Below are 9,547 nucleotides of genomic sequence, written 5' to 3' on the forward strand. Positions count from 1 at the left end.
AAAAAAAATAGTGGCATTTACTAATAAACGACACTATATGTCTTTTGCTTTAAAATAAAAAACATTTCTTGTAGTGGCATTTAGCCATTTATTAACACACGCCATAATATGTTCATTTGTTTCAAAATAAAAAATTATGTTTCGCGACGTTTATTAGTAAACGCCACTATATGCATCCACGTTCATTAGTTAACAACGTTGGAATGCCTACTTATAAAGGCGGATGTAACACATTAGCGGCGTTAAAATAAACGCCGTTGTATATAATATTTTAACGGCATTTATAAATAAACGTCGTCGAAGTATTTTAGCGGCGTTTGTAAATAAACGTTGCCAAAGTATTTTAGCGGCATTTATAAATAAACGCTGTCAAAGTAATTTAGCGGCATTTATAAATAAATGACGTCGAAGATATTTTACGGTGGCATTTGTAAAATACGCCGTAGTTCTTTTGCAACGGTGGATATAGAGGCGTTTGGGCGCGTTTGCCATAAATGCCGCCATAGCCATATAGCGGCATTTCAATACTCTATAGCGGCATTTTAAAACACCGTCATTGACCACTTTTCTTGTAGTGAATTTTCTCAAGTCGGAGCTGAGATGGCACTCGTAGTGCCGATACAATGTATAACACCTACTACATGGGAGCATCCACTCCTGGTGCTTAGCACCCACTAAGCACTCAATAAATAATATTATAAATTTGGTCTTATATCAATGCCCCACAGTTAAGCCTTGCCTAGCAAATACATCCACAATTAGCTAGCATGCTTACAGTTAATTCATAACTAACCTAGCATGTAAACATTCATCCACAACTAACCTTAACATACATACATATTATCATATATGTATATAATGTAAATTCTAGGGTTAGAAAATCTCATAGTCTTTGTCTATTGTTAGCAGAGTTGTCTCAAAGCATAGTCTCTACACACTAGAATCCTTAACTCCCCTCTAGAGTAGGAGACTTGAATCTTCAAGTAAGCTCAACATGGCCAGGGCATCTCACAAGTCTTCTCCCTTGTCTTCTTGCACTTTAAAGCACAAATAGAAAAAACCCCCTCTTCTTTTCTCTTTTCTCTTGGCTTTTGATCAATGAAACATCAAGAACACTCAACTACCTTCTCAAGCCACTTTAATGGAGTAAAGACACTTTCCATCAAGCAATAAACCTCATTCAATGATCAACCATCAAGAGGAAAACTTCTCATACAAAACCATTGCCTTTCTTCACTCAAAACTCATTTTTCTTGCTTCCATAGTGTAGGACTTGAAAAAACAAAGAATGACCAACTTGGTTCACCCAAATCCGAGTTAAAATGAGGGAGACATGACCATTTGAAGTTGAAGTAATGAGATAACCTGAAATAGAATCTTCGTAGGAGTGGCATAGGCTACGCCAGCAGCACATGCAACAGAGACGCATATCTGGCTATAGATCTCATCAAAAGGTATTTCTTAATCTGAGCCGTCTGATTAAACCAACGGACAATAAATCTAAACTATAGGTTTTGAATCTCGATGACGTCATCATGACGTAGGCGCTGACATCGTCAAAGGTATTATCGACCACAGATTGGCTACATCAGAGCATACTCCAGATCTATGTTGGCTTAACCTATAACAGAGAATCATTTAATGACCATTAGATCTGGATCTATAAGATCTACTTGATCCAGATTTAAGGGATTAGAATCTAAGCTTCAGTGATGATGCACATGCGACACACACTAGTCAATACAATATGGTGTAGCGCCAGACCATCATATCTAATACACTCCACCAATGAGAAGCCTCGGGTAAGCATCTTCAACGCAAGCTCTTGCACGAAACGTCAGATCTGAATCTAATTGACGTGGCTAAATCTGAGCCGTGTATTAAAGATCCCTCTGATTCTCTTATATGCACATAAGTTCCTGCCTTCATATTTCTAGTGCTTAACACGTCTTATCAACTAAGACCTTCAAAATCTAAAATTACACAAAAGTCCTTCAAATTTCAAAAATAAATTCCAAAAAATCCACCCAACACGGAGAGCAACTGATGAATTTTCGGTTTGGATTTTCGAATCGGTGTCACAGAAACCCATATAACTTTTTCATATGATATCCAATCGAGATGAAACAAAGTGCGTTGGAACCATGACTGGACGTGCTTCGACTTTTCAGAAGACCCGATCATCTGACTCAGTCATATAGAAAGACCAAAATACCCCTAGAAATTTCCAATGACGCATCTTTCTCATACGAAATTGGAATGCGATGAAATTAGAACCGTTGGAAAGATCAGATTTTTTTCGTATCGTTATATGGAGAACACTTCCTTTAAAAAATTCATCTTCAATGTCGAAACTACCCTCAACTACCAAAAATGTCGTAACTTCTTCATACGATATCGGAATGCAACAAAATCCGATTTACTAGACTGGATAAATTACAATCTATCTTTTTCATGAAGAAATGATCTTCCAAAAATATCATTTTCATTTTAAAAAATTTCCCCGAGCATAAAGAGATCAAGTTTACCAGTTTTGACCTAGAAACCAGCACCACATACTAAGGATGTATCAAACCACTCCATTCATATCAAGTGGTTCTGTTATCTCATCGGTGACACTGGACACTACTATGTCATCATTTCCATCCACATCACCCAAACTGACCACGTCATCACTACCACATGGCCAGGTTGCCAACAAGGACAACCATAAAATAATAGCATCATCCTCTAAATCAACAACAATATGACTCGGTAAAGGTACCGAGCAAGTAGAAACTCCCGACTTAGACGCCTTTTCTACCAGGTAATCCTCAACCGTGTTTGCCTCTCTGAAATAGTGGGAGATCTTCCATGCAATAGACTCTAGGAAATGAAGGACATAAATCCCCTTTTGAAGGACAAACCAAGGTATTTGATTTTTTTGGATCGCCGTTACAACAGTTGCCGAATCCGACTCATTCCAAAGACTTCTTGCATTCATATTTTGAGCGAGCATAATACCTTATAAGACCGCTTCAAATTCAGTTTCATGAATCTTCTTTATACCCAAAAAAGTACTCAAGGAATCACAGACCTGCCCCTCACTATCGCTGGTAATGCCCCCTGCCCCTGCTCTACCTGGGTTACCTAGAGAGCTACCATCAACATTTATTTTAATCTAATTTATCGGAGGCTTGCACCAGTGAACTTCAAGAGGATGCGCAACCTTTTGGTTTTCTGCAATTAATCCCAAATTCCTGCAACAAGATAAATCAGAAACTGTTTTAATCTCACCCTTAGAGCGCCCTACACATAGATAAATTTCATATCGAATATATTTATATGAATATCTCACATTCCTCACTAGGTCCTCATAACGTCTTCAGTTAAGTTCCCACCAGATATGTGCTGCAATGATGGTGAATCCCATTAACCATGGAGATTTCAAATTAATGGTTCTTGCCTTCCTCTTCCACCACATCATCAGACTTGTCACTGAACTATGATTTGTCCATTGGACTCCAAAGCATCTTGTAACTTTTTTCCAAATTTCCACAGAGTACTGACAATTTAGGAAAATATGATTAATGCTTTCCTCTGCCTGGTTGCAGAGAGAGCATCTAGACGCTATTTGAGCTCCTTTCTTTCTAGCCATTTCATCTATGGGAAGCCTCTCATGGGCAATGCACCATCCTAGAGTGGAGTATCTGGGAGAAAGACCTTTGCACCAAATCAAAGAATTCTAACACACCTTTGGCGCTTTTCTTCTAGCAGCCTCCCAAGCAGAAGCTGTAGAGAAAGATCCCAATGGAGTCAATTGCCATACACATAGATCCTCCACTTGATCAATGGGAATTTTGACCTCTTTAACTGCTTTAAAAATAGTCTGGAGGAGCTCCAAATTAACATCTGGAAGGGTCCATTCATCATTTCTTATAAAATCACCTACTTTAGCATCAGAATCAAGGTAAGATATACACATCTTGAATCTCGTCCAGGATAGAATTGGGTCCCCACCACTTATCTTTCCAAAATCTCACTAGGCTCTCATTACCAATGATCAATCTTTCATTCGAATCCACAAACCTCCACATCTTTCTGATACCAAAGGCGATAGAGTATGGCCTGCAGCCTCTATTAAAAGCATCATTTTTCTTGATGAATCTTGCCCTGAGAAATGCATTGGCAGTGTGCATCCCATGCTCGAGATGCCACACCATCTTACTGAGCATGGCCATATTGGATTCGCAGAGCCTTCTAATCCCCAAGCCCCCTTCCTCCTTTAGCTTGCAGAAAGAATCTCATCTAACCGTGATCGTCTTTGAAGAGTCTACCTCCCCAGACCAAATAAAATTTCTCATCCATCTCTCTATCGTCTCAAGGAGAGAGAAAGGCCACCAATACACTGTAAAACTATGATTTGGAATGACAGATACGATAGATCTAACAAATTCCACCCTTCCTGCCATTGACAGAAGCTTTCCTTTCCACCCAGCTAAACGACTTTTAACCCTATCCATCACAGGTGGCAGAGCATCCTTCTTCACTCTTCCTTTAATAATCTCCACCTCAAGATAGCGAGTAGGAAAGCTACAAATAGGAATTCTCAGGATCTCTGAAATAATCTGTCTGCAATTAAGAGCAACTCTTCCCAGAAAAAGTTTACTCTTCTCAAGACTGATATATTGTCCAGAGAAATCTTGGTATTTCATAAGCAACTCTTTCAAATTACGAACATACCTCAAGGATGCATTCAAGAATATAAAGATATCATCGGCATATAAAATATGACCAGGGGTAGGAGCGCCTCTGGGACCCTAAATTGGCATTATCTTCTTGCTCTGGACCAGGGTCGATAAGCCTCTTGACAGAACTTCTTTTGCAATGATAAAAAGCATGGGGGAGATAGGGTCACCCTGTCTCAAACCTCTCTCGACACCGAAAAATCCTTGCAGCCCTCCATTAACAAGGACAAATTTTTTTTGTAGATGACAACATTTGATGAAGTCGATTAATCCATATCTCAAAGAAGCCAAAATGACGCATCACCTAGAATAGAAAGTGCCAAGAGAGGGTGTCATTTGCTTTTCTAATATCAATTTTCAGACCCAGACCTCCCCCTTTTGTTGAAGAGAACATCAGATCTGCTAATTCCAAAGCAACAGAGATATTGTCATAGATCATCTTCCCCTTTCGAAATGCGCCCTATTCTTCTGATATAAGTCTGGGAAGGAGTGGTTCTAGCCGCAGTGCCATCACCTTGGATATTATTTTGTAGAAGAAGTTACCCATGCACAGAGTGCGAAATTTTTCGAGGGTCTCCCCTCCCTCCGTCTTGGGAATCAAGACTAAAAAATTATAGTTTGCACCACGAGGCATGCAATTTTTACTGAAAAAAAATCTCACAGCATTGTAAACCTCTCTATCCATAATATTCCAGCATCTTCTAAAGAAGGCACCTGAGAAGCCATCAAGACCAGGCGAGCTATCTGGATCCAATTCCCACATCGTCGACTTAATCTCAGCATCACCAGGGAGCGAATCAAGACGAAAAATATCATCTTGTTGAAGAATCTTCGGAATACAGTCCAGAAGCTCCATATGTTCTCCTGTTTGAACAGACCTATGGAAATTTTCATAAAAATCCACAATATACTCACCCATATGAGATTGCCCTTCCATATAGGAGTCGTCTTGCTTTTTTAAAGCTCTGATAGTATTTCTATTTCTTCTCATTTTTACAGATAAATTGAAGAAATTAGAATTTCTGTCACCATATTTCATCCACCTGATTCTCGCCTTCTCTGCCTAGGGTCTCTCATGGTTATCCAAAGCCTTGACCAAAATCATTTTAGCGTCTGCCTCCAGTGCAAACAACCGATCATCCATCCCATTATGCTCAATCTGTTCCTGCACCTGAGCTAGATTTTGTTTCGCCTCATCCAGAGCTCTTTCAAAATTAGGGAATACCGACTACGCCCAGCATCTGAGAGCCCCTTTTAACTGTTTAAGTTTGACCATGAGAGAGAGAATGGGCGATCCTGAAACCCAGTCCACCCAAGAATCCGCCACAACCTGCTCGAAGTCTACATGGTCCATCCAAAAATGATGGAATCAGAAAGGGCAATTGTGAGGCCATTGGCTGGCATTAGAGATCAGCAGCAGGGGGGTATGGTCAGATGCCATCTGAGGAAGGACAAGCTGGGAAACGTCCTTAAAGTAGGAAATCCAATCTTCATTGCAAAAGCTTCTATCCAAAACAACGTAGACATTCCCCTTACGCCGATTATTGGACCACGTGAACTTCCTACCCCGCGAAGGCACCTGAGACAGAAAGCAAGCATCCACCATGACACAGTACTCTGCAGCCGAACCCAAGCTGAAGTTACTCGGGCCACACTTCTCATAAGAGTGAAGGGTAGCATTAAAATCTCCCATTATCGCCCAGAGGGTGGGAGACTGAGGGGAATCAGCCACTCGATCCAACCAAATAGATCTTCTATCTACTCTGAAGCAATTCGCATGAACGAATGAAATCTGAATTTGCTGCAGACCCCAACGCATAGCTATTGTAACATGCTGCTCTGAATCGGATATAGTCACATGACTGTTCATATTTCTCTTCCATAAAATCCATAAGTTTGAGATTCTATTACCTCGGTTATTGTAGATAAAATTAGAATGGAAGCCCAATTTATTAAAAAATAAATTAGGAAAGGTACTTACATCCACCATCGGCTTCGCAATACACAGAAGATATGGGTTCTTCTGTCTCATTAAGTCACTCAAGGCTTTTTTCCCAATCGCCTTCTTAACTCCTCCAATATTCTAGAAGAGAATATTCATTAAATCAGTTCTTTGAGGCAGCCTGATGGTCAGCCATTGAGGACTGCCCCGACTCTGCGACAAATTTCTCCTTCTCGCTCTTATCTGCCTCCGCCCGGCAAATTGCATGCTCAATTGCTACAATCTCTGGGTGTTGGATAACCACCCTTCCCCCCACTACCTACGTTTTAGATACCTCTGAGATGATATGTTCAGAACCACCCCACTCTTGACTACGCCCTCCTATACCTGCTCTAGCAGCGCTGCGACCTCCACGGGAAACATTATAAAGCCATCCAATTTTTTCGAGGCCGGAGCGTGCGCGGTAACGGGGCTCTCTCTTCAGTGACTTCGGCCTCATGGGTACTGGTCTCGGCGGCATCCTCGGAGGATTCCTCCCTGGACTCAGAATCGTCCTCGGACATAACAGTTTCATGTTCGGATGGGTCAGACCCATAACCGTTTTCACCCAGTCGGCTATCCACAAGATTTTTAAAATTTACCAAGTTCTCTTGGACGTTATCTGAAGGAAGAATTATTTCCAGCTGTCCAAGTGGAGATTTGTCTCCTTCTCCATTTAAATCATCAGCCGAATCATGTCTATTAGGCAGATCACGTTCTATATGGAAAGATTCCTTAGATAGAGGATTGAGTTGCTCTCTTTCCAATGAAGAACGACTACCACTGCTAGGGTCTTCGGCAGCCATAGCCTCCACTCCTCTTATATTTTCCGACCTGCCATGGCCATCCTCAAGCTCGCCTTCCCCTTCCCTCACCTCTTGTTCCCTCCTTGCGGACCCCCTTTTGACTCTGCAGTCGGCAGCGGCGTGTCCCAGCCTCTTACAAAATTTGCATCTCTTAATATTGTCTTCATAGGTGATGTGCTGCGTAAACGAAAATAACGTTTCTTTGCCTGGCTGCTTCCTCTCTACCTGTATTTCCTCTGGGCGGCTGCCTCGCACGTCGACTTCTACAAGAACTCGTGCATAGTTTCCATCGAGCCATTCATCGTACGCTGATCAATCGCCACGGGTCTACCTGAAGCCTTGGCCATTGACAGCAAAAACCGCTGATGCCAGTACTCCATAGGCAGGCCTGGGTAGCGGATCCACACCAGCTTAGTCTGGGTATGGTCCTTGTGAACATTAAATTCTGGTCGCCATCTTTGAAATCGAATGATCTGTCCGCGCACCTTGATTGGGCCTCTCTTCCACATAGACACCATATCCCTTTCTAATTAGAATCAAAGAGGATATAACCTTTCCCTAAGGGTGCAAGATTGACTTAACCTTTAAGCGTCCAAGCTTCCTTTGCATCGTGGCGCACGTCATTCATGGAGACGAATCTAAAATCCACCCTCCCAATCAACGCATAATTGAAAGTCTACAATTTTTCTTCACATGCCTCTTGTGGAATAATCACCTTGGTGAGTGAGTCTGCATGGATTGGCTCAGGCAGATCCTCAACGTCCGGCAGTGCTCGGTGGGCAATCGTAGCATAGGAGGGTCTTCTACTCGCTTCCCTATTTTCGTTTGCATCCACAGAAGTATTATCTTCCATATCCACCTGGTGCTCCTCAGGGGTGGTCTCCTTCCCAGTAACAGTGCAAGGAGTCTCCTGCAGAGAGTGATTTGGGCCTCAAAAGTCCGTGATACGTTTTGTTTTCCAAGATTAGGTGGCCGGCCACCGTGAATGGCATCTCCGCCTCCCAAGGCTCGATCCATCTCCACCTCAGAGCTTCTCTGTCCTAAAACGCCCGTCCTTCACAAATTAGTTAGGTCATAATCCATGATATGAATCTTCCACAGTCAGTTTAATACCTCTAAAGAAGATGATGTCCTATTGTTGCTGCACCCCATCTGCAATCAAAGCTTGATTAATTTCCGACTAGTAAGCCCAGCGCTCAAAGCTCGACGCTCAACCACGTCATCACATATTTTATCTAACCAATGGGCCTTGTAGTGAGAAGCTCCACTCCCACTAGAGACCGTGAAAGTTGATCTATCGGTTCTTCGAGAAGCTCAAGGAAATTTTCGTAAGCCAATCGTACCAGCATGCCCATCTGTAAGTTTTAGATATAGGAAACATTGTAGAGTTTCTTTCGGATATGTTGAAGGGTCATTTTTAACTGAGATGTGAATGAGGTCACGCACACCTGCATTATTAGCTCCGGGGAATTCGACAAGCGATTGCATAGATCTGCATACCGAGTTTTGTAGCAGGTTTGGGTCTGTTCAACAACGAGTCCTGCAGAAGCTACTGCAGCAACGAGAAAGAGGAATGCGAGGGACTCCGAGTATAATGAGCTTGCACTTTCCTTCTTGGTTGAGATAGTGTGTTTCTCGGATCAAAATCCTCTGTTTTTCTCATCCCTGTTTTTCCTTGTTTTGCTACCTGCAGGACACGACATGTGGACAACAGAAGATTCAACGATCAAGGTTGGGTGAGGATTATTACATCCGGTGCGTTGGTCTTAAAGTTGTCCACGTGTCGTGTTCTGCAGGTAGCAAAACAAGGAAAAACAGGGATGAGAAAAACAGAGGATTATTTTCCGTGTTTCTCTAGCTCTTTTGGCAGAGATTCGAGATAACATGTTTTCTTGACATTTCCTAGCTTATTCTAGTGTAGAAAATGCTATTGACTTTCTCTACATGTGGAGTTGAACTTGTTAAGGCTTCCATCTTAAAACCAAGGAAAAAAATCGTTTACAATTCCGATCTCGTACAATTCCGTGAAATAC

The sequence above is a fragment of the Macadamia integrifolia genome, chromosome 3 (assembly GCF_013358625.1).
Source record: "Macadamia integrifolia cultivar HAES 741 chromosome 3, SCU_Mint_v3, whole genome shotgun sequence".
Classification (NCBI taxonomy): Eukaryota; Viridiplantae; Streptophyta; class Magnoliopsida; order Proteales; family Proteaceae; genus Macadamia; species Macadamia integrifolia.